The sequence below is a fragment of the Pan paniscus genome, chromosome 4, assembly GCF_029289425.2.
Source record: "Pan paniscus chromosome 4, NHGRI_mPanPan1-v2.0_pri, whole genome shotgun sequence".
NCBI lineage: Eukaryota > Metazoa > Chordata > Mammalia > Primates > Hominidae > Pan > Pan paniscus.
In genome coordinates this window covers 36,736,229-36,761,530 of record NC_073253.2, presented here as the reverse complement: position 1 = coordinate 36,761,530, position 25,302 = coordinate 36,736,229, and the positions used below count along the sequence as shown (strand labels likewise).

At 42.6% G+C, this 25,302-nt stretch overlaps 1 protein-coding gene across 4 annotated transcripts in view; it reads right to left on the bottom strand.

The window, feature by feature from the left end:
* Positions 1 to 25,302, bottom strand: part of LHFPL2 (LHFPL tetraspan subfamily member 2) — a 164,165-nt gene that overhangs the window by 57,756 nt on the left and 81,107 nt on the right. For 3 of the 4 annotated variants that reach the window (XM_055112279.2, XM_055112278.2, XM_008966859.4), the window contains one exon: positions 21,712 to 21,770. The gene's annotated coding sequence lies outside the window, so the exon portion shown is untranslated. Of the gene's footprint in view, positions 1 to 7,033; positions 7,806 to 21,711; positions 21,771 to 25,302 lie in introns of those variants that run through there. The other variant, XR_008625361.2, reaches the window with a different exon arrangement.

The window sequence follows — 25,302 nt, the reverse complement described above, 5'->3', positions numbered from 1 at the left end:
AGGCCAGGCAGAGAACCTACCTGCATAATAAAAGATGGTGGAGGGCTACCAGAAATTTGCACCCTATGCAAATGGCACACCTGGTCCAACCAATCTTTTGCGCCCTATGTAAACCAGACACCACCTCCTCACCCGGCATCTATAAAACCCTCTGCATTTCACCGCAGATCGGCAACCTGTTTGGGACCCCTCTCTCTGCAGCAGAGACAGCCATTCTCTTTCTTTTGCCTTTTAAATTTCTGCTCGTGACCTCATTCCTTGTGTGTCCACGTCCTTGATTTCCTCAGTGAGACAACGAACTTCAGGTATCACCCCAGACAACGAGGCTGCTTCAGTGAGAATCTCCATGGGGCTCTGTCCCTACAAGCAGGGGCACAGCATGCATCCACAGAGCTCTCTGGGCTCCAGGTGGGCCTCCACCTGGCCATTCTCCCTCACTGCCCCTCTGAGAGAGTGCGGCACAGTAGGAGAGCCAAGCCCTCAGCCTTGTCCCTGAGAGAATCCTCAGACCCCAGGCCCGGCCTCCTGGCTGCAGGGATGAGGTGAGGAGCCAGCAAAGCCCAGGGCAGCCCCACTAGGGCTGCAGGTCCCAGAAATCCCCAGGATACAGGGGACCAAGGTGAGGCTGAAGAGCGACCCTTTCCTCAGCAAGTCAAGTCACCTTCAGGAACACACAGCTGGAGGACTAAGGGAGACAGGTGAGATGTGTGTATAGTGACAAGGACAAAATAGGAAGATTAGAGCAAGACATCATGCCATTGCTGCACGTGAACTAAAGGCAGAGAAGATGACTTGGGACGGGAGGTGGAGGGGAGAGTCTGACTTTGCCTTTGATTGTCTCTTGCAATTCCAGGTGGAGATAGGAGAGACTCAGAATGGTGGAAGTCAATCTACCTCCAGTGGCAGATATGCCCAGGTGAGAGGGGCAGGCTGGCAAGCACTCTTTCCTGGCTCTAGTGAAGGGCATTGAGGGAGTGCTGAGGACAATCACTGACCACCCACCAGTGCCAGGGCAGCAATGGCTTGACCTGCCCATTCAGAGTCCCTTATTATGGCAGCTTCCCACGTGGCTGTCTTCCAGATATAGTTTGTCCTCTTACTTGAAGCCCCCAACCTGTGAGAACTTCAACACCCCAGCTGCTGTAGACAGTAAACTCCAAGAGGGGATCATGTGTCTCTCCCACAGGCAATACTGCATCCTTGCACAGGCATCTGGCACACAGAGCAGGTCTGCAATAAATATCTATTGCACGACACCTCAGAGGGTAAAGCAGAGCTCAGGTCTTTGGTTTTGCATCATTACAGGTAGCACATTTTGAACACAATATACAAAAGCAAATCGGCTTCAGCACTCCTGAATTGACATAGTAGGGGACAGGGGTAGACATAAAAAAAAATCTCTAAATGAAAACTCATAGTGGCTTTCTTATAGGGCTACCATTTTTACAGTAAAACTTTAGCTGGGAAAACCTCTGTTGTGATTTTTGTTAATAGGATGTATATGTAGCAGTTGTCTGAATCTTCAAGTAGCCGATCTGTGCGGATGCAGTGACCGAGCCACAGCTTGCTGACCGCAGCAGCTTTAAAGGAACTCATCAGCAAGGTCAGGTCACCTTGGTGGGAAACTGGGGCCAAAGGCAGAAAAGTGTGCCAGGAAGTCCCAGGCCATCTTCTTACACACACACACACCCCAAAACAGAAAAAAAAAAATCCAGCTGAAATGAACGTTCCAGCCTGCATTTAACTGCATTTTAGTCTGCTTTTCAGTAACCGGGACAGCGACTAAGCTTTTCTTTCTTGTCTTTTCTTTTTTTAAAAGAAAAAATTCCCTAACCAAAATATGGAATTCATCTGCATTGTAATCCCAAGTGGAGAGTGCACGCATTTCCTCTGGATCGTGCATCACTCACTCCCACTCTCTCTCATTTCTCATGGACAATGAATGGAAACACTCCCTTGTAGGAATTTCAACCACCACTTTGAGACAGATGTTTTGGAAACCACTGACAAGCTGCTTGTCACTGTGAGGCGGATCATACACTTTCACAGCCATTTGGTCCAAAACCATGCAGAGAGCGCTTCTTCACGTCCAGCTCCAATATGATCTGCAGGGTATTAGATGGCTGATACTTAGTCACTTCTTCACGTCCCCCTTACCCAACACATTCCCCATCAGGAGGCAACACCGAAGGCTCTATCTCAGCAAAGTCGCCATTGTCTGCTATAGAATCAAGAGTAGGATTTCTCTGTGAAGATCTAGCATGGTCCAAGCCTTCAATGAAAACACTACTTTCAGGAAGAGAGTTAGGCACTTGGGAAAGAAAATGAACATTTTTAAGCCACTAGGGTACTGTTCATAAATGTCTGCTAGGCAAATGGGGATCTCATGGCTTGAAAGAGTTATTATTCAATACTTCCCAAGCACCCACATAAGTTCATGTTTCTCCCTGAGGGCCTCACTTGCTCCATGAGACGAACTCACTACAGCGTTCATCTTGTTTAAAAAGACTTGGTGTGATGCGTGGAGGCCGATCATTCGAGCCACCTGGATGTGCTGTGAAATAGTTTCTCAAGCAGTCCCAGCTTTTCCAAATGCACCTATCAAAACAAACCTAAGTGCCTGTTAAATTCACTCTTTAGGAGACCTACTTTGTTCCAACAGAGTCAACTGACTGAAGATAACTTTCTGCAGAATCTAAGACACTCGCCTGAACAATCTTATTGGCCAGAATAAAGAATAAGACACTGGTTCATATACATTTGGAAGGGCATGAAGTCAGTCAAGGGCAGACCCTCAAAAAGACTCATCCTTACTTCTCAGTCTTTAGCTAAGGCCATGATACAGAGGCTGAAATGAAGAAACTAAGATACGATCTGAGAAAAATACCCAAACTTTAAAACTTAAAACCTGTGCAAAAGTTGCTCTCCTATACCTTGGTCATGTTACTTGCTGAGTTCTAATTTCTACGGTACCACTAAAAACTCTGGAGTGACCGTCTGTGAGCCATTAAACCCAAGCACAAACGCACTTTCAGGGCTGTACATGTCTGCGTAGTTTCTGCACACATTGTTAAGATTATACTGCTGGCTTATTTTCTCTATATTCTCTTTTCTACGATGAAGATCATTTACATGCAACATTAAATTTCAACTTTATATGGGGCAATTTTTGAGTGGATTCATCATAAAGCCGCATCTCTGGCAGGAAAGACACCTTTCAAAGTAGCCGTTCTGAGGCACTCCACTCACTAAAACCATGAGAGGGACACGACAGCAGTGTATGCAAGGGCATCGGCTCTAGCCAAGAGGGCCTATCCCCACCCCCACTACTTTATCCTTGGGCAAACCACTCAACCTCAAGCCTCAGCTTCCCCATGCATGAAATAGGGATAATAATAGAACCTACATTTTGTAGGATGAGCAATTCATCCTAGAAACAGTGATCAACAAATGGAAAGCTCTCCATAAATGATATTTTTTATCACATGATTCTCAGTAACCTCGACTCCAGGACTTGCTGGTGCTTACTTAGAACACCACAATCTGGCAGAATCACCTGCACATATGACTAGAACTGGCCTCCTGTCTCCTTGCTACTTAGAGGTCACAGTCTGCATCTTCTGTTTATATTGACTACGAGTTTCTTGATGACATAGTGGTCACACAGAAACATCTATTTGTTTAGTGCTTTGCTTTTGGCTGCTTCCAAATGTCTGTGGATTGATCGATGCAGATCCCAGAAATGTAATCATTAGTTGCCTGGCTAAAGAGGTTTCTCTCTGTTTGTTTTTATTAGAAGTCAGTCCTCTGAACCTGTGGTTTGCAAACTTTCTTTTTGAGCATGAAACACTGTTTACAGAATCTGACAAACAACCCCAGTTCTGCATAGGAAACAGATGAAAGCAGAGCTGTACTGGTAAAAAAAAAAAAAAAAAAAAAAAGTAGGGGGTTGAGGAGGGTCCCCTTGGCCCCCATCACCTCCAGGTAGCTCCTAAAATGTCCCTAGAAAGTGGAACACTCTGTGGAACAGGCTCAGAAGGGCGCTGATCTAAACCACCCTTCCAATTTCCATCTTATGGCCTAGAAATGCCACTCAGCCTGAACCCTAAGAGGCTCACCGGGGCACTCCTGCTCCTCATCTCACGGCTGCATCAGTAACAACAGAGGCAGAGCCCACAAACCACGATCTCGTGCTTCCTAAATGTTCCCAACATGGCTGTGGGCTGGGCAGACACACAAACCCTTCCTTTCTTTGTTTTACTGACTACACATTGAGTTACATCAACTCCCCAAAAGCAATGTCCTAGGACCACAGTGTTTACATGGCTGTGCCAGCCAGCACACATGACGTCTGATATCATTACTCTGGGCTTCTGGAGGAGCCATAGTGCATTTACACTTCTTTATACTCACTGAGCAGTGGCATGGAAACCAAGGTCAATCCAATCTATCAAAACCTCACCAAAATTTTAAAATAATTTGCAATGAAAATGCCTTTCTCATGGTGGAATACACAGTCCTTCCAATGTCTGTGAAGTACCAGCACAGTTTCCACACGTATGAAATATTAACAAGGACAAAAAAAAATTGAGAAATTCAGAGGAGGGGATCAGGATAACAAAGCAGCTGGAGAAAGTCATTGCTTCAGAAAGCACCAGGACTAGGAAGCAGGCCCCGCCTCCTCGGTTTAACTGCCGCTCAGCGGAAGCATGACGTAGGTCTCACTGTGGGAACCCAGAGGTACAGGGGGCCTGTTCAGGGTGGTCTGAGGGAGACTGGCCAGGAGGGTTGGGGCTGGAGCCAACCAACAAAATATCCCAACCCATCGTGAAGAAAATATTTCCTCCTCAGGAAAGGCTGCTACATCTCCCCAGGGAATGGCTGGAAGACTCCCAGCCTGAGTCATTCGGAAACAGATTTACAAAGCACTCGGGAGGATCCCGAGGGAATGATCAGGCCACGACGGAGGAAGAGCCTTCATGACCAAGTGGGTCTTTTCCAGCTCCAGCTTCCATGACTGCAAGGTCCTTCTGGTTCTTCCCAACTCACTCTGGCCAGCACGGCTGTAGCATGACTGTCACGATCCTTGGCTCTGAGTGTTTTAAGGCCTGGATGTGGCGATGCAGTGGTTCTGGCAGAGGCCTCCCAGCTACGGTACATAAGCTACAGTCCGCACTTCCACGTAAAGAGCTCCACCCGGCCTTGGGGCATGGAGAAGGTAGTGGATGTTGTATCCAAGGAGCTGGTGCTGGCCCAGGCCCAGTCCCAAGCACTTGCCTGTCCAGCCTCCGTGGGGAGTGCCCACCAGCGGCCCTCTCACATTTCTGCATCTCACCAAGGGCCTGCTGAAAACAGGCCCCCTGTGACATCTGCTAATCAGATTTGCCCCTGGAGCCAGTAATAATTAAACTTGGTCTATGAAAGGAACACTGGAAAGGTCTCCCATCCCACAGCTGGTCAGCAAACAGAGCAGAAGGGCCGTATCCACAGCCATGTCTGTGTAAATCTAATTATTCAGCTGTCAGAATGAGCCCTAAGTGACACTGGTCACCCTCACAGGTAGCTGTCGGCCCTTGGAAAGCTGTTGCTGGGGGCAGCTATGAAGGCTAGAACTTCTCCCTCAGCTCCCCTCACCTTTCCTAGGCAGCACTGGCAGACTTACGCTGGATCACGCACCCTGGGATTAAATGCCATTTTCCGTGCTGTTCCTCATGTGCCAAACATATTATGTGCTTGTTAACTATTCACTGGATTCAGGTTTCTGGAAAACTCCTATCCAGAAATTTAGTTTTAAACCAGAAAAGCCTCCTAGAAAGTATCAGATTAGATAAGAAAATTGTATTTTTCTGTCTTGTATCAGCATTTCTATTGGGTGATACTGCTTATGTTGGTTGTATCTGTTAACTATTGTTGAGTAACAAAGTGCCTTAACATTTCATAGCTTAAAATACCTGATTATTTCTCACAATCCCAGGGTTCGGCTGGCTGTTCCTCTGCTGGTTTCTCCTGGGCTGGCTCACGATGGCTTTCAGCTAGGTCAGCTGTGCAGGAAGGCCCACAAAGGCTTCCTTCACGTGTCTGGCCACGAATGCTGCCTGCCAACAGGGGAACCTTGGCTCTCCTCTGCAGGCCCCTTATCCTTCTGGGGCGAGACTGGCTTACTTACACAGAGGTCTCAGAGCAGAGTTCCAAGAAGGTGAAAGTGGAAGTAGTCAGACCCTTTGAGGCTGAGACTCTAGAACTTACACAACACTTCTGCCACATTTCAGCCATGAAGGGAAGTCAGAAGGCCAGCCCAGACCCAAAGGGCAGGGAAATAAGACTCCAGTTATTAATGGCAGAGTGAAAAAGAATGTGCAACCATTTTTAACCTACCACATGTCAGCATCTCCCCAACTGGGTCAGAGTTATAGGAGTTCTGGGGCAGGGTCATAGGTACTCTGAGATCAAAGCGATCCCAGGACAGACACTGAGACCTGTATCCCCTTGAAGAGCCACAACACACATTGGCATGCTGAAGACTCTGAGTAGCCCTCCAATAACAATAAATTCTGCTCGATTTTCTTTCATCAGGAGTAAGTTTATAGAGGTGGAGGAAGACCACTTTCCTGTAACACGATTTTGGAAAGTCTGGTCGTGAGCTCTGGATTTTTAGAACAGTTCCAGTTGAATATATTTTGTCTTGCTGCCTTAATACATGTCCCATAAATGTTGCACCCACGTCTAAAATACCTTCCAATATGTGGAAGTAGCACACAATATGGCAATTCCTGAGTGGGGATTATGACTCTAAAGGTCACCACAGTGCATCTCTCCAGTAATTAGACATTAAGAAACTTCCACTCAAAATCATCTTGATCCTTGAAAAACCTTCCTAGAAGTTATATGCAAAAAACTGGGGGTTGTTTTCTTCAGGTACAGTATTTCTGAGCATTGACAGAAGTCTTGATTCCTACAGAACAAATGTTACAATTCACTCTGAATAAATTCCACGTTTGAAATTCAATAACAATAAATAGCCAAGCTTGCACACAGGCTACTGGACCACTAGCAAACCACGCTACTTCTTACCTGCCTGTTGGCCACCAATCTGGAGCCTCCCATACAATTTTCTACTCCTTTGAAAAGAAAAGCCTCATCCATCTTCACAACCAGGTTCTCCACTTTCAACAGCCATGGCACGGAAGACATTGAACTAATACTCTAGTCATGAGAACATGATGATCCCAATAGTGGGTGAAGATTCATGAGAGGAGGGCAAACTCAAACCAAGGATTCAGGCCGTTAGGAAGGGAGCTCTCACAAGACCAAGAACCGTCAAGAGCAGTCTCAATTCAGGGCCCAAACTCCAAAATAGTCCCTATGCGTGGAGAGGGAGAGCGCCGGAATGCAGTGAAGGCACAGGGAGACACTGGATGCTGAACACGAGACTGAAAAAGGATCCTCTTTACTTCTGTTTTATTTATTTTTATTTATTTATTTATTTTGAGATGGATTCTCACTCTGTTGCCCAAGCTGGAGTGCAGTGGCATGATCTCGGCTCACTGCAATCTCCGCCTCCTGGGTTCAAGAAATTCTCTTGCCTCAGCCCCCTGAATGGCTGGGATTACAGGTTCCCACCACCAGGCTCGGCTAATTTTTGTATTTTTGGTAGACACGAGGTTTTGCCATGTTGGCCAGGCTGGTCTGGAACTCCTCATCTCAAGTGATCTGCCCGTCTCAGCCTCCCAAAGTGCTGGGATTACAGGCGTCAGTCACCGTGCCCAGCCATACTTCTGTATTTATTCTCATATTGGAGAGAATGTCTGACAAAGGGAATAGAGAGAATTTATTTTTATCTTGCTGCTGAAACAGCTTCTTAGAATTAGTGATTCTTACCTCATTCACTAAACAATGGTGATTCACCAAAAGACAGAGCAGTCAGTGGCCAATTTACTAACCTGGACTCAAAACATCCTACCATTCCTTCTTGGGTGTCAAATATTTTAAACCCTTTTCTTACATTGTAAAATCATCAGGGAAACATCTCCTGGAAGCCTAACTGCAATTTCAAAGGATGGAATAAAAGTGAATCTAGAGGAACGGGGAATTCCGTGGGAAAAAACACCTCATAAATGATAAAATAGGAAGTAGAAATTTCTAAGGAATTGTGAGTGCATTGGTCTAAGAAATAAACAAGGTAACTTCTTGGAAGAGTTCCATAGCAAAGTCATTTGGGGAGCCTTTTTGAGAATGGCTGAACGTCAAATCTTATGGGCAATTTTGAATTTAAAGAGCCAAGAGATCAGTCAGTCCAAGACTTGGTGAGTTGGTAATTGGGCCTACTGTCCTGGGGGTTCCTAGGTTTGTATCTGGGGGCCACTTCAGCTCCTGGTCCTAATTCACCCTGAGAAATGGCTCCAGGCCCTGGACACCACCTTGAGCTGTCTTTCCCTCTAACAAGGTAGCTATTCAATCAGAAATAAAAGACTGTTGGGGCTCAGAAAACAACACCCCAAAACGAAGCCCTAGCAGCAGCCTTAGAAACATGAAGTTATTCTCTTTCTCCTGTCCTCCTATGTCTCAGTCCCATTCTCCTGAGGCAGGCCACAAAAACTAGAATCCCACTTCCCCAAGGTGGGTTATAGAAGCCAGAACCCCCTTTCCCAAAAGCCAGCCATGAAACCTAAAAATATTCTATGTAAAAACTGGCCTTAAAGAAATTTTCTGATCTACCTTTTTTGACTGTAGGTCCTAAGACCCTCATTGCAGAGAGGGTACTGCCCCACACCCAGAAGAAAGGAATGCATGTCCAGAGAGGCCAAGAGGAATCTAGACAGGCTAGGTTTCCCCACTCAAGCTATTAGCATTAGATCATACCCTCTTGTCAAATCATATATCTACATGCCTGTTCACACTCTGTTGAACCTATGCACAAAAATGGGCAATTTCCCCTGTATCTTTGGGTCTTCATTCTGAAGGCACTCGTGTATACATGTTTAATAAATTTGTATACCTTTCCTCCTATTAATCAATCTGCCTCATGTCAGTGATTTTTTTTTTTTTTTTTTGAGACAGAGTCTCGCTCTGTTGCCCAGGCTGGAGTGCAGTGGCACAATCTTGGTTCACTGCAAGCTCTGCCTCCCAGGTTCATGCCATTCTCCTGCCTCAGCCTCCCGAGTAGCTGGGACTACAGGTGCCCACCACCATGCCCGGCTAATTTTGTGTATTTTTAGTAGAGACAGGGTTTCACCGTGTTAACCAGGATGGCCTCGATCTCCTGACCTCGTGATCCACCTGCCTCGGCCTCCCAAAGTGCTGGGATTGCAGGCGTGAGCCACCGCGCCCGGCCATGTCAGTGATATTTTTAGCTAACCTTTGGGGGCCAAGGGCCCCGGCCTCTACAAGACAAAGACAACTAAAGGGATTTAGCTGCTTAACGTAATAAGGGGGAAACCTGATGCCAACTTATTCCTTTGTTTCCTTTCTCAATCCATGTACTGAAGGATTCTAAGAGCAGGTGTGCTCCTCTGGCATGGCCAAAGGCACCAGCACACTAATGCTATGAGAGAACTACTGCAGGGGGGAAAGAATTAGGGATAAATAAGCATGATCAATTCTGTGTACTATTAAATCTAGCTAGATGCAGGGGATGTAGCACATTTGGGACTTGTTGGAATGATAGAAAATATATGGCAAATAAACAATAAATATTTCAGGTATAATATTGTCCAAGTGCATAAAGCGTGTCAATTTCTCCTTCAACAAAGCGTCACAGGCTATACAGAATCGCCAACCAGCCATGTAGCACAAATTGTTGGTTTTGCTATCCAAACGCCACACCTTTGGGACTTGGAACCCCACAGAAGTTCTGCAGGCTCCATTAATCATCCTGCACCTAAGTTGTTCCTACGATGGCAGGATGTTTGGTGGAAATCTGGACGTGAGTCAACAGAAATGGGTTCGCCACAAATGGTGCATGCCTTTGGACATTCGTGTGGAAGAAATGGTAAAAGCAGGGACAAAGCTTTCAGGACTTTCACAAGGTGACCTCTCCTGCCTACCTTCACAACTTCGCCACCTCATATATCTGTCACCCCAAACCACTCACTACTTCCTGACCACACTCTGCACTTCCGCATCTCCTTGCCTTTGCCCACACTCGTCTCTGCCAGGACTGCCATTCCCCTCTTTCATCCCTTGGCAAAAGCTAGTCATTTTCAAGGCCCAATTGAGAAGTCATGGCTCCAGCATGCCTTCTCCAACTGGCAGAATTGTTCCCTCCTCTGTCCCCAATATAATTGGTTGACCACAGCAGCAGTGACTTCTCTGCTTGTCCTCTCATGGCTGGGTTGGGGGCCTTTAAGGACAAGGACACTTTGGTACTGTTGCTCTAGCATCACACAATAGCTCTAAGTGATTAAATATCTGTAGTGTCCAGATCATATCCCCTCACCCGCTACATGACAAGAATGGAAGAGCTGATAGGGTATTAGGATATATTTTCCAGGTTGTATCAACAAGGATTCTGCATTAATAAAATAGGAATAGAAAACACACAGCGCAGAAGGATTCTTCAGGTCCACTGACAGCACTGATTCCACCTTCTTTCCTTCCCCAGGAATTTCCCCAAGTAATGAAGGTAGCTCTGCTCAGACTTGGCTGGCCACAGACTTCCGTCAGATTTTTGTTTTCTTCCAGATCTGACTACATGGAAAAAATACCGTAATTTCCTTGTGGACCTAGTTATAATTCTGTAGGCTGATTAGCTCTGAGGAAATTTCAACCCTACAAGGAGCCCTGACAATTCAGTTGTCCCATTTGTGATTATAATGGTTTGTCAGTGTTTGTTGTTGAGGCACAATATGTCATTTGGGGAGCAACATTTAGACACCTCTCCAAGATTCTCCCTGCGTTCCCCATTTCAGGATCAGTGGTATCAAATTCTTACCTCTTTTACATTTACTCCAGCATTGATCAGGCGCTGATCTATTTTAAGTACATTCCACTGGAAATCTCTGCATGTGCTTCCTTCCTGACCACTGAAGTGTCTCGCTTAGACAGACTTGTCTATCAGTGTTGAAAACTTACGACAGTGCAAGGGGCAGACACTGTGCGCGCCTGCTGCACCTCAAGCCCCCGTTCCTGCACACGCTCACAGCGAGCACCCAGGACTCCCACCTGAGGGCTCTCTTTTGGCCCCACAAGGAGTTGGCCCTTAAGTGCTGGTCTCAGAAGAAGTGGTTAGTTAACGACAGAGACGAGTTGGAGAGGACATATCGCAGATCTTGCTGGCCCAGCTGGGATAATTCTGATGGATGTCTCATAGAATTCACTAGAGATGGAGCCTCAGGTGCCCACAGCAGCAATGCCATCTCTTTATTGGCTCTCTTCTCCTATTTCACACCCCTATTCCCTTAACAACGTTTTCCAGGTTTACCTCCCAAGTCACCTACTTGCACTTGAATCCCTGCTGCAGAATCTGCTTTTGGGGAACCCAACCTAAGAAAAGTACCAGACTAAAGCCACTTGATAGAGATAAGGGAAGGCAGACCCAAGGGCAGCCCCATCATCAGGTATAGGAAAGATTTTCAGCAAATAAAACACTGCCATGGCTTATTCGTGCTGAGGAAACTTTCCGTGTCACAGCCATAAGGAGCCTGACAGCCTCAGGAAGTGAACTGAGCTGTCTCAGATCTTGGGGAATTGTGTGTCATATGTGTTCTAAAAACGGATTGGATTTCAGGGGCCATTTCCAACTTCCATGGTATTAAATTTCCTTTTATTCTTCCCAGCACCATATTTCCAATAAGCCCTAAAAAAACTTACCCCTGGGGAAGGATATTTTGCTATCTTAATAAAGTCTTTGAATCCTTAGGAGACAAATCATCATATTTTCATCTCAAAAATATTAATTTTACTCCCTTAAAGAATCTTATGAAAATATTTGTATTTCTTGCCTGAGTTCCCTGGGAGGTAAGCTGAAAAACTAGCTAATAAAGGATAATTCCAATGTAACCAAAAAAATGCATATTGAAATATGGAAATAATTAAGGTCCCAAAAAAACATCAAGTCTTCAAATCAAAAGCCCTTTAACTAGAAAGTGTTGTCCAGGGACTCACATGAATACTATACATTAGACAGTATTCTAGGCATGTTTTGCTTTAAACCAAGCAAGGAGGTAAAAACTTAATTTCTATAAATGGTAAATTAATAGGTGAGAATTCACTCCATACAGAGAATTTAAAATAGATTCCATTAAAGTAGCATACTCTGCAAAATATCAACTTTCATTTGTTTTAGAGAAATCTAGTTTATCCATTGTGTAAGACTATTTCTAATTGGGAAAACAGACATTCACTCATTCTGGAAGTGAAGCCTGGACTAAGAAAGGAGGAACATGGAAGGAGGAAGGAGGACAGACAGGAATTCATAAAACCAATGGGATGTGGGCAGAGGGGGAAAGAGGGATTTCTGGTAGATGGGGTAAAAGGTCTTTCTACTGGAAGTGGGGACCCAGGCCACAGGGCCAGTCAAGAGAGAAGGAGAGTTTCACTTGGGGGCATGCTAAATTAAAAATGTCAGTGGGACACCAGGGGAAGACCCCAACAGGCAGCTGGCTGGATGGGTCTGCACCTGGAGGAGAGGGTCTGGCCTGCAAGTAGCAGCTGAAGCCACAGAGTGGGCTGGAAAAGCCAGAGGATGCGAAAAGGTAAGGGAGAAAAGGGGACCAAAGATGACCCAGAGACCTTGATGAAGGGGCAGGCAAAAGAAGTCAGCCAGGTAGACTGAGAAGAAACATCAGGAGAGGAGAAGCAGGTGAGAAGCACTTCATGGGGTCCATGAGCCAACATGTTCTGTTTCTTCCTCTTCTTCTGACAATAGAAGTTATACCCTGTCTGCCCTGAACAGGCAGAGTGGAATCAAAAGTACCAGGGCAGGATGAGGGTGACAATGAGGTGCTCATGAGGTGTGGGTGAGGTGGGACAGGGGCACCCACTGGGCAGGGCTAACTTTCCAGATGGGGGCAGTCACAACCAAGAAGCCGCATGAGAACTTTGAGCTGTGTTCCCTTTGATACTTCCACACCTGACTTCCCCTCAAACGTAGGACACTTTTGTGTGAGTTAACAATTACAGAGCATACAATACATGTAAAATTATGCATTCCAATAAACTTTTCTAGGAAAATGGGCCAAGGTCATAAATGTCACTATTATCATAAATGAGAGTTTCACCTAAAGGACAAACATGAACAAACAATTCAGAAAAGACAAACTTCAAACAACTATTCTATTTAGGAAAACATTAGATGTGGTCAATAATAAAAACAGTAACAAAATGAGATGCCATTCTCACCTCACAAACTAGCAAAGACTTAAGAACTGATAACTCATTCCTGATTAGGGGGACATACAATGGGTGCTCTCTTATACTGCCAATGAGGGCCCAACTTTCCTGGAAATATTTTTTATAACTAAATAATAATATCCATAAAAGGATATTCAAGGTTGATATTTAATGGTTTAAAAAAATCAGAACTCAAATGTCAAAATTAGAAAGCAGGTTAAAATGGTTTAAGATACACATCATAAGACAGAATACTGAAGATTTCTTTAAAAAAGGAACTTATAATGACATGAGGAAATATTTATAATATTAAACAAAAAAGTAACAATATAAAGTTATATACAGAGTAAGAACTCAGTTATGTAAAGAAAATAATGTACAAAAAGGAATACTCTTAGGAACTTGGACAGTAGATTACCAGTGGTGACCCCTAAGGGAACTGATTTTTTCCCTGCATGCTTATACATTTCTGTATGAACTTGGGTGATTTTGATAACTGGGGGGACAGGTCACACATAAACAGCTTCTGGCAATCCTTCTTTTTTTTTTTATACTTTAAGTTCTAGGGTACATGTGCACAACGTGCAGGTTTGTTACATATGTAGACATGTGTCTGGCAATCCTAATCCAGCCATAATAATATATATGTAAGGGCTGTTGCTTGGCTTCAAGAGTATACCAGTGTTCAAGGTCACCAGAGAAGACTGAATGTGACCTTTGGGCAGGTGAAAAACCACCTTTGCTTTAAGATGTGCAGATGATGTAAATATGCAAGCATACAACACAGAATACCACAGCACTGAAAGAAAGGTATAGCTTCTAGGGGTTTGCCCCAACGACTTTCTCTGCAACCATTCTTTTACCAAAATGCCTGCCAGTTTCCAGATGAATAGACTTAATGTACCTGATGTGGGACATAATGGCCCAAAACTGGTGACCCTGACCTTGAATGAGAAGTCCATGAAAGCACTTGACCACCACCCTGCACTGTATCTTTCCAATCCACAGTCACTCCATGAATGCTAGGAGAAAAATGGATTGGACTTCAACTGAATCACAGATGTAGTCTGAGAATGAAGCAAGGAGGCAGAATGTGGTGGCAAGGCAGCCAGAGGAGACCAGCTCTTTCAGACCAGTCACATTAGATTCCTAACATGACCCTCAGTCAAAGTTGCCTTCATTACGTGAAAGAGATGTAAATTAACAACAGGAAGTGTCCACCTCCTAACACCACTTGGCCACAGTTATAGAACAATTTGGATCAAAATCAGGTACGTTTCCGAGTTCATTCGGACTTGCCAAATAGCCTTAAGGGCTTTTCACAGATTGTTCTGGGATGGTAACATAAGGTACAGAGATGAGGCCAACCCCATTTTTAGAGGCTGACTGCTACCTTGGCTCTGTAACATGTGCCAAGTGGCTGGCCTGTGGCTCTGGGGATGCCAGTGCGAGGGGTGTCTAGAAGGACAGGACCATTGTATGACTAACGGTTCCACCCAGCATCAGAGCATGAAAGAAAGCAAAGATTACAAAAACTTTATTGCAATTTGAATTGAATTAATCCAAGAGAATAGAGATTAAATCAATATTTAATTCAGTAGAGGTCAGTTTCAGTTAGGGAGTCATGATGACGTTTCAAAGAGCAGACACGGTATTTACGGGGGCAGCATCTCAGAACTTCAGGGATATGCTATTGCCTTCTTTAGTGGCAAGCAGGGTTTGCTGTGGTTTGGCATGGGAAATTATTTTAAATAAGAATACTAAATAAAAATGTATACAGCTATTACTTACCTATGTTAACAAGCTTCATATGAAAGCATACATTCGTTATACAGGGATGATAAGGGGACACCCCTACGCCATCCCAGTGTACGCTCATTCATCTGAGTTCAATTAGACCACCTTCCTTTCTGGGAGCAATTTTTAACACTGGATTGTTAAAATAAAAAAGCTTTCTCAGGAAGGATCAGGAGGATTCTTCATGCAGATGGAATGACAACAGGAGTACCAACTGGAACCAAATCTACCTGCTGGGAGATTTGCATATAGCCTTTTTCATGGACTTCCACTGATCACAACAAAACTATACATTTTTCTTTTCAGAGACAGGGTCTTGCTATGTGGCCCAGGCTGGTCTCAAACTCCTGGGCTCAAGCAATCCTCCCACCTCAGCCTCCTGAATACTGGGATTACAGGTGCATGTCTGTGCCAGGCTTATACATTTATTATGGGAGATCCAAAACATCCCTGTGGACTAATCTGATTGGATAGAGGACCAGAATTCTTTGTGCAATAATCCATCAGACAGAAGGCCAGAATCTACCGGAACATGGGCACTCCGGTCACATCAACACTGAGAAGAGATCTTTTCCACCTAGGGAAAACATGCATTCTTCTTAACCCTCCAGGCTTCACCTCCTCTCCCCAGAGCAGATGACTTTTTTTCCCACTGCTCAAAAGAACTGAGCCACAACATAAGAATTCTCTTAAGGCCTATTCCCTGTATTTTCAGCTTACCTATGGCAGTGCACCTCCTGTGCCACAGAGAGCTGCCCTGTTCCTGTCCGAAGCTAACTCCCTGGGTACCTGCCTCCATGAGGCTATGTTTCATCAGTCGGCTGCAGCCCTGCCCACCCTACTCTCCCAAACTTCCCTTTTAGTCCTCATCATTTCTTGCCAGTGATGCCTTCCTATCTGCTTTCCTGGCCTCTGGTCAGCTGCTCCAGTGGTGCCTTCTTAATGTTCAACTTTACTTTTTGGCTTAAAAGAAATTTTGTGGCTTCCCAAATTACATTATTCTGTGGCCATACTCCCAAATACTTACAAAGTGGATGTTATAGTTAAGCCCCCATTCACTCTTCAATTTGACCAACATTTACTGAGCAAATATATGTATCAGGCACTGTGCTGGATAGTCTATAATGTCAGACATTGCACTGGGCATCGAGGATATACTACAAAACTCACACCTGCCCTTGTGAAGTTTATAGTCCATCAAGGGAAGCAACTTTTCATAGAAAGAGAATACCCCTGCTGGAGAGAAGCCCCAGAAGTCTTCTGTGGGATACGACTAGCTAGAAGTCTCATCAGAAAAAAGATACATTGTCAACATGCAAGTAACAAAATTAGAAAATGACAAAAAGAACTACATCCATTTTGTCTTCAATGCATTTAATTACTCTGATTTGTTTTGTTAAATCTTGAATATCACTGTCGATTTCTACTTTACCATTTTTCCCCTCCCGGGACCCTATATTTGGTCTAATTTACCATCGAGTAAAGGGAGAAGGTTGTTACACTTTCTCTTAATAAATGCTTCCTATACCTATTGACTGCTTCCAAATCGATGGTATAAATGTATCCTATACTCTAATATTGGAATTTAAGAAGATCAGTATCATAACAATTAAACTATGCAAGGAAAAGCCACCTTTCTTCATCTAAAGATTCTTCAAAAAATTTGATAATGGTTTCTATTTAATATAGAAGTATCAATCCTGCTTAATTCCTAGATAGAGCTTTTAACTGTACCACCCATCTGCTCAGTCTGGAAAAATACAACAATGGCGATGTATTTGCTGTGGTTATTACACGAAAGAATACAGGCGTCACAGACTGAGTATACACAATCAAAGAATTTTAACAAGAAAAGCGGCCAGTGTCGATTGGCACCAACTACAGAGGAACAGAATGACAGAGGATAGCTATCCTCACCACCATCACCTCATAAGGGATGTGGCCTATCCTCAAACCCAGACAAGTATGATTCTGAATCAAACAGTCTACCCACTGCCTCTCAGAATGCACATAAGTGCCACTAGGGCATCAATGTGAAACAAACATACTGATAACCTTACTTATATTACCTTCTCATGTTTCCTACACCTGCTGCTGAAAACTAAGCATCTAGCCAGCAATCATGCCCTTGGCAATATATCTCCATATTTCTGGTACCATGGTAAGAAGACAGTGCTGAATCACTATGGGTAATTAAAAGTCATTTTGTCCTAGATGACTGTTCCTAAACTGATCTCCCGGGGCATAGCAGTATGTGACACCAGGAACATGGCGCCTGCAACAAACGTCAAAGTCAACAATCATGAAGGAGGGGGATCATTTAGCTGAAAACACTGGTTTCATATCCTAGGGAGTGGTTGTGAGGGGAAGGCTCTGAGGGCTCCCCTTGACAGCTTCATGAGGCAGTGGAGGCCAAAGGACTGCAAGGAAAGTAAAAACAGACCTTAAGCTATATTACACAAGGCTTACGTAACTTGTTTGCTATGCATTTTTTCTTTTTCTTCCCCCCAATTCTGAATATTTAAAACATTTCTCAAACCTGTTAATTGTCAGACTATGAACAAAACCTTAAAAAAAGAAAAAACCCACTTTCATAATCTTCAAAAACTAATAGGGAAAATAGTATTTTACTTGATAAATTAGAAACTATCCAATTTTATGATACTCTAGAACAGCACTGTGCAATAAAAATATTACTGTAAGCCATGTGTATTAATTAAAATTTTTAGTAGCAACATTAAAAAGCATAAACTAATTTTAATAAATTTCATATAACTCAAAATATCTAAAACATTATTTTGACATGTGATCAGCATAAAAATTATTAATGGAATTTGTACATTCTTCTTTCTAATACTTAACACTTCAAAATCTTGTGTATTTTGCACTCATTGCACATTTCAATTAAGGCACAAAATTTCCATCAGGAATAATTGATCTGGTTTAAAATTTATAAAATTTACAGTAGAAAAAGTAGAATCACATTTGAAAGTTGTTCCAAACATACTTAAACATTTTCCAAAAACTGAATTGACTCTCAGTTCTAAATTTTAAAGTAAGTAGAAAGAAAACTTCAGTACCTCAGTCGCACTAGCCATATGTCAAGTGCTCAGCAGCCACATGGGGAGATGCTAACGGGGAGACTACCGTATCGGATGGTGCAGGTATAGCGCTTTCACTTTGCCCCTTCGGCTAAAATTCCCCTAGATGGGAAGAGACCTGTCCCCAGTTCACTTGTGAAGAGAACCCAGGAAGACCAACTCCCAGTGCTGCGTTCACCCATGAGGGAGTCCCACCTTGTGGGGTCATCCTTAGTTGATTCAGATCATCTTCCCTGGTCCAAACTTGCATAACATGATAAAAGGCAGCTCAACAAGACACGGTTCAAACATGAGGGGTTTTAAAACTGTGGATATTTTTTCATGTCTGATTCTCGGCCTCCCTTCTTATGTCCTAGTGAATTTACGAGCATGTTTACTGAGATTCATTAGGTGCTAGTTCTGTATGCCCCAGTCTTCAAACAGTACATCATTTACTCTCAGAGCAATCAGGTGAGATAGGTGAGAACCAGACAGGGTGACAGTCATTTGCTCGAGGACATTCACCTACTTATAAGTGGTTAGAGCAGGGATTTAATCCCAGAGAGTCTGGATTATTAAAAAGCATACCCAGTAGAGGCCCCTTATGCTAATCACCCACCCTAAATTCACACTTTTCAAAGCCTTCTCACAATTCTCATGGAATAGACAGGCAAAACTGAGCAGGTATTACCCTTGCCACTTTGCCAGTGAGGCACAGGTGGTAAGAGATTCCCCCAAAGAGGCACAGAAAGAGCCTGGCAGAGCAACCCCTCAGACTCCACATCCTGTGCTCTTTCCATGATACCCAGTACCAGGGAACAGGCAGAGGAACACCTGCTGTTTACTATGTATCACACGCATTCCCATCTTTTTGTTGGTCAATCTTCCCACCACTTTGGGAAGAAAGGATTATCCATGAGTAGAGATGAGAATTCCACATGGTAATGAAAAGTGCCCTAGGTCACAGAGCCTGCTGGTACCATAGCCGGGATCCCAATCCAGGTCTGTGTCCACAGAGACGGAACCTCTGCCAAGGACCACCTGACATCAAGGCTCGCCCCAGACTGCAACTGTGCTCTTTGCTCAAAACAAACCTTCCACCAAGTTCATATAATGCGACTGACTACATAACAGAAAGCAAGATCACCAACATGGCGAAACCCAGTCTCTGCTAAAAATACAAAAATTAGCTGGGCATGGTGGCAGATGCCTGTAATCCCAGCTACTTGGGAGGCTGAGGCAGAAGAACTACTTGAACTGGAGAGGCAGAGGCTGCAGTGAGCCAAGATCATGTCACTGCACTCCAGCCTGAGTGACAGAGTGAGATTCCACCTCAAAAAAAAAAAGAAAGAAAGCAGGATCAGATTGCTCTACAATTCAGACACAATTAACTCAGAATGTCTGTTCTTGTGTTTGTCTGACTTGATAAAGTGTTATTGTATTTCTATGGGATGAATTCACAACTTTAAAAAAAAGACAGAGAAGGCTGGTTTTATTAGGTTAAGTATTCAGAGGGGGGCATTTCAAGGGAACACACCACCTGGATCCTGAAGGCACTGGCAGAATGAAATTGGCTTTTCCCCAGAGCAGGATTAAACAGGCCAGTCTGGCAGTGACCAGGGTGACAACCCACAAAGGGGGGACTAAGCCATTACTGGGAAACACATGAGAAGTGTAGGGCCTCTTCACTCGGGTTTTCACATGCAGCTCCTTAAATAACAGGTAAAATGAAAATCACTCCTGTTTCCACTCAGGCAGACAGTGCCTGGGAGTAGAAATAAATGCCCCTCCCCGGCACAGGCCTGCCTCCAATGAGAATATCTACAGCTGTAGAACTCTATGAGCATAAACCAGACCTCACTACCAACCCCAGTGTCATCTAGCTGACAAGCATCTGAAATTTTGCATCTGAACAGCACATGGCAGTACTATTAGCCAAACTTTAAACAGGTTTATGAGCAACTGGTTCAGAAAATCACATGTAATAAGTTCTTTAATTTCAACATACAGGCAAAGGTATATATTTTTATTAATAATCTTTATTAATAGAAAATTAATTTCTCCCACCTCCACTAAATAAATATGGAGTAGATAAAGATTATCAGTTTGGGCCGACCATGGTGACTCATGCCTGTAATCCTAGCACTTTGGGAGGCTGAGGTGGGCAGAGCACTTGAGGTCAGGAGTTCAAGACCAGCCTGGCCAACATGGTGAAACCCCATCTCTACTAAAAATACAAAAATTAGCCAGGTGTAGTTGTGCACGCCTGTAGTCCCAGTTACTCTACTCAGGAGGCTGAGCCAGGAGAATCGCTTGAACCCAGGAGGTGGAGGTTGCAGTGAGCCGAGATCACACCACTGCACTCCAGCCTGGGTGATAGAGCCAGACTCCACTTCAAAAAAAAAAAAAAAAAAGATTATCAGTTTGATAAGGTGCCAATGATTAGCCTGCTCAGGACACCACCTGTCTCAGGTCAGCCCCGGCATTCCTATGAGAAGGAATTCTGCTCAAATAATTTCATAACACACAAGTATTTACAATTCCCGTTTAACAACAACAACAAAAACCTCAAGCTTCCTAACCTAAGCAATAGAAGTTGTTAGAACAACTTAACATTTGAGGAGTCACCAGTTCATTTCATAACATAAGAGCAATTTTTCCTTCCCTAGAATCTGCAAGCTAAAAGACTTTTCTACAAATGAGACGGTATCTGTGAAAATGCTGTGTGCAAATCCCCTCAACATGGCAGACCCTCCTGAAAAGGGTGTCAGTCAGTCCCAAATCCATACCTTGAGCTGGCTTCTTTGGGCTGAGCCGAACCTCCAGTTTATAATAAGACCTGAGAGGACCTGGCTGAATAGGCTTCTCCCTTGGGAGAAGCAGGGCTGGATCAAAGTCTTTTGGGACAATTATTTGACTATGTACTGCCTTGATTTTCTTAAATGTGTACCGTACAAGATTACTCAACCTCTATTATCGTCACTAATATTTTCAAAAAGTGACCTTTATAAATTAGAACCTGTAGAATTAATCATAAATCACCTATTAGTCAAGTGTTTTTAACTTTTATTCCCACAAGCCTTCCATATGAGCTATCACTGAGTAATAAAATTGGGTATTTTTAATCAGCTATCTCTACTTTCTCTGAGAGAAATGATAAAAATGATGAAATGGTCCACAGAGAAGCTCGAAAGGAAGGACAAATTCAGCTATGCCTATTATAAAGAGCTCTGAAACTTGGGTATGAATGGTGACAAAGCATGTCAGAATTGAAGTGTGGCAATTATAGCATTAAATTCAATATCATTTATGAAACTTCACAGGGTTGTTTATAACATTTATGTATGCTGATCCAAGTGATGTTTCTAGCCTTAAAAAAATTAGTGCTGACCACACAGGGTTCAAAAGTTTGAAACACTGCATCTTTTTCAAGAAGTTGCCATTTGCTGGAAAATTGTTTCCAAACAATCACCAACAATAAGGTCATGTGATTTCATTTACTTACCTATTTATATCTGTAGGAATGCTGGGAAGTCTTAATCAACAGTTTCAGAAAAATGCCACCTGGAAAAACAAATTGAACAAAGAGTTAGATTTTAAAAACACATACACACAAAGAAGACTTAGCATGCAATTTTATATCTCATTAAAATATGTGACGATTCAAATATTGGTCCCCAGGCAGCACACAGCTCAACTTGCATTAGAACACGGCCACTCCCCCCAGGAACACCGACACACGAACACAGGGTCCAAACCACTGATGAACCAGAAAAAGTAAAAGGCCAGGGGGGATTGTCCAGCTTGTGAACATGTACCTAATTACATCCTTTCCTTTCCCCTCACAAGGGGACCAACTTAAAAATACAACTTGTGTCCGGGAGGACACTTTATGAATGACCATAAAAAGGCTCAAAAATCCAGAAACAAATTAAGAAATAAAATACAAAATTGTGACTGAAAAAACTATACTAGCAGCACTTTATATCCTTTTCAGTTACGCTGGTTAATGTTCTAAAGCTAAATTCACAAAGATGTCAAGACTGGGAAAGTGGAAAAAGGGCCATTTTTAGAAAAACCCTAACATAGTAAAAAGAAAAGTTGAAAAGTAAGAACTTATTTAATGATTAGTTTATTTAGAAATCAAGGATTCCTTTTGGTGGTCTCAAAGTCTTCAGGGAACCTTTAGAAAATTATAAGCCTACTAATACATTCACAAAACAGAGAATCCTCAAATGTCTCTTCAGCATTGCTTTGAAATATTAAACATAAATGGAACAAATTTCTAACATAAAATGTCACAATTACCATTTGTTGAAAATCTATCATGCACCTGGGACTGTTATAGGAATATATTACAACCTTTCTAGACAAAGATACCCATTAACAGATGGGGAAACTGATGTTAAAAGAAGTAGAGAACCTTCCTCAATACCACAGGATCCAGGGTTTCCAAACACGCCTTTTTCCTCCTATCAGATAATCTTGCTCTTAAAAGAATCTCTTCCACTCTACAAAGCCTATTCATCACCTCCCCCGACAGAAACCACATATTCCTTAATGCAAACTCTAAAAGAAATTGGCTAGCAGATGACTAGCCAATTAGCTTTTTCTTTTTGCACATTTAAAAGTAATTTCTTCATTTAAAAATGATTAGGCTTATGTTATTTAGGACTACGAGGTAACACTGTATATGAGTAAATATTTAGAAAAAAAGCATTTTGAGTTCATGAGATATTGAAAATGTAATCGGGGTGTATAAATATGTATAATTACACATAAGGTAAATTAAACAGAAAACATTCAACAGCCTCAATACCACTGATAAGCAAGAAAACAAGAAGTCCACATGCTTATTTTCTATAAGCAAATTTTCAAATACAGCCATGGGCTAACAATCAAAATCTGTAATATCAAGCTATGAATGTCCACACTTATATGCAGGTAAGTAGCTTAATATCAGCAGCACCAGTGTTAATCCAAAGTGTACCTGAGGTTGAAAAGCCAACAGTGGCACAAAGGCCACTATCTAAAAATGTCATTTTAGTTTAGTAATAAACTTGAAGATACTGGACAACAGTCATGGGGTTTCACTTTAATAAAAATATACAAAAGAATTCTGAATTCATAAAGTCATTTGTTATAACAGTTAAGGAAACTAAGACTTTTTTTTTTTGGGACAGAGTCTCCCTCTGTCACCCAGGCTGAAGTACAATGGCGCGATCTCGGCTCACTGAAACCTCTACCTCCTGGGCGATTCTCTTGCCTCAGCCTCCTGAGTAGCTGGGATTACAGGCATGTGCCACCACCTCCAGCTAATTTTTGTATTTTTAGTAGAGACAGGGTTTCAGCATGTTGGCCAGGCTGATCTTGAACTCCTGACCTCAAGTGATCCACCCGCCCCGGCCTCCCAAAGTGCTGGGATTACAGGCATGAGCCACTGCGCCCGGCGAAACGATGACTTTTTAAAAATGGTTCTTTGTTAACTTAATTACTTGCTAAATTCTAAACATTTCCCACAATTTTATTTTACCCTTTAGGGGAAGTCATGATCAGTATTTTTATCTGGAAATGGCTTCTGTGAAATATGCCACTAGGATTATTATGAATGGGTCTGTTATAAATGGAGTTCTTGATCAACATTTCCTTATTTCTAAAAGCTAAATGAGTCACAACAAAATGAGTCACTTCAACCTTGGTACTGTTCAAAATTCAAAGATAACATTTTTTAAAATCTCCTTTTTTTACATATAAACCAAGCAAAGCTCTGGACAGTTAAGACAGTCAAGACCCCAACAGTAACGGAAAAGGCAGAATTCTATCCCAGTTCCCCCCTAAAGCTTTCCAAATTCACACTGACAGTAAAAAGCATTTTCTAGAATCAATTAATTTGACCCAAAGCTTTGAAGATAACAGGCATTTAGGAATAGGTTCTTAGTATCATGATTAAGCTTTTCTGACAAAGAAGTAATATCTTGTGAAACCACCAAAGTAGTCAGGAAGATAAAAACATGGCAGTTATGTTCTGGGTTTGGTTAGTTTACAGGGTGTGATTTTCATTTTTTTTAAAAATATGCTATTTTGAAGATACAGTATACTAAAAATATACTAAGTCACAGAACCTTCAAACATTCACCTAAAAAGTTAATATATCAGGACTGTCAGGCATTGTTCTATGTATTAGAACAGTGTCTTTATTTCTAGTTTTCATCTTGGCATCTGTTTTTTAGAAACATTGGTCTGTTATTACTTAAAGTTTATGAAGTAATAAGAGACTAATGTTTCTGAAAAACAATTTTTGTGAATTAACTCATTTGCTTTCACAAAACCCCTGAAGTAGCTACCAGTATTATCCCATTTTAAGGATGAGGAAGCAGGCAAAAAGAAACTTAACCTTACCAAAAGTTACATGGCTTGCAAGAAGTGGTGTTAATATTCAAATCCGTATACATGATCACATTTTATCCTAACAACTATATAATGCAAGCAGGAGAGAAAATTTTGGCCGCATTTTAACTATGAGGGAAACAAATTCCTGAGGAATAAGGGCTGGCTTCCTCAAAGGCACACAGCTAGTCAGTAACAGGGGTCAAGAACTGCTAGGGGCACCTACTGCTAAGGCTGTACTGCTTTTTCATTTGTTCATTTTTGTCTTGGATACTATAATCAACATGCAAAACTCAGTGTAAAGAGTGTGGTTCCTCTAATCACTGAGAAGACACTTCAGGATCCTCTCATGGGATGTGCTGATGACAAGAACATCAATTAGAGCACATACAAAGGTATTCTCACACTGCCAGGTCACCTTTTTTCCATTTTCCTAAATGCAAATATGGGTTTTTATTCACTTACTGGTTGTTAAATACATGGGTTCATGTAAATATTGGTCTTTATCTGTATATATGTATATTATTAGTCTGCTTGGCCACTTACAGTCCAATCAAAGTAGGCACTGTTTATTCCAACAAACATTCTAAATAAAATTAAAACTACCGTGTTTTTGCACATTAAGGAGTTAAAAAGTCTTCACTTCCCATTCATCTCCATTTGGGCTGCATGCCCTTCTGTTACACTTCCGGATGTCAGGAGAAACAAT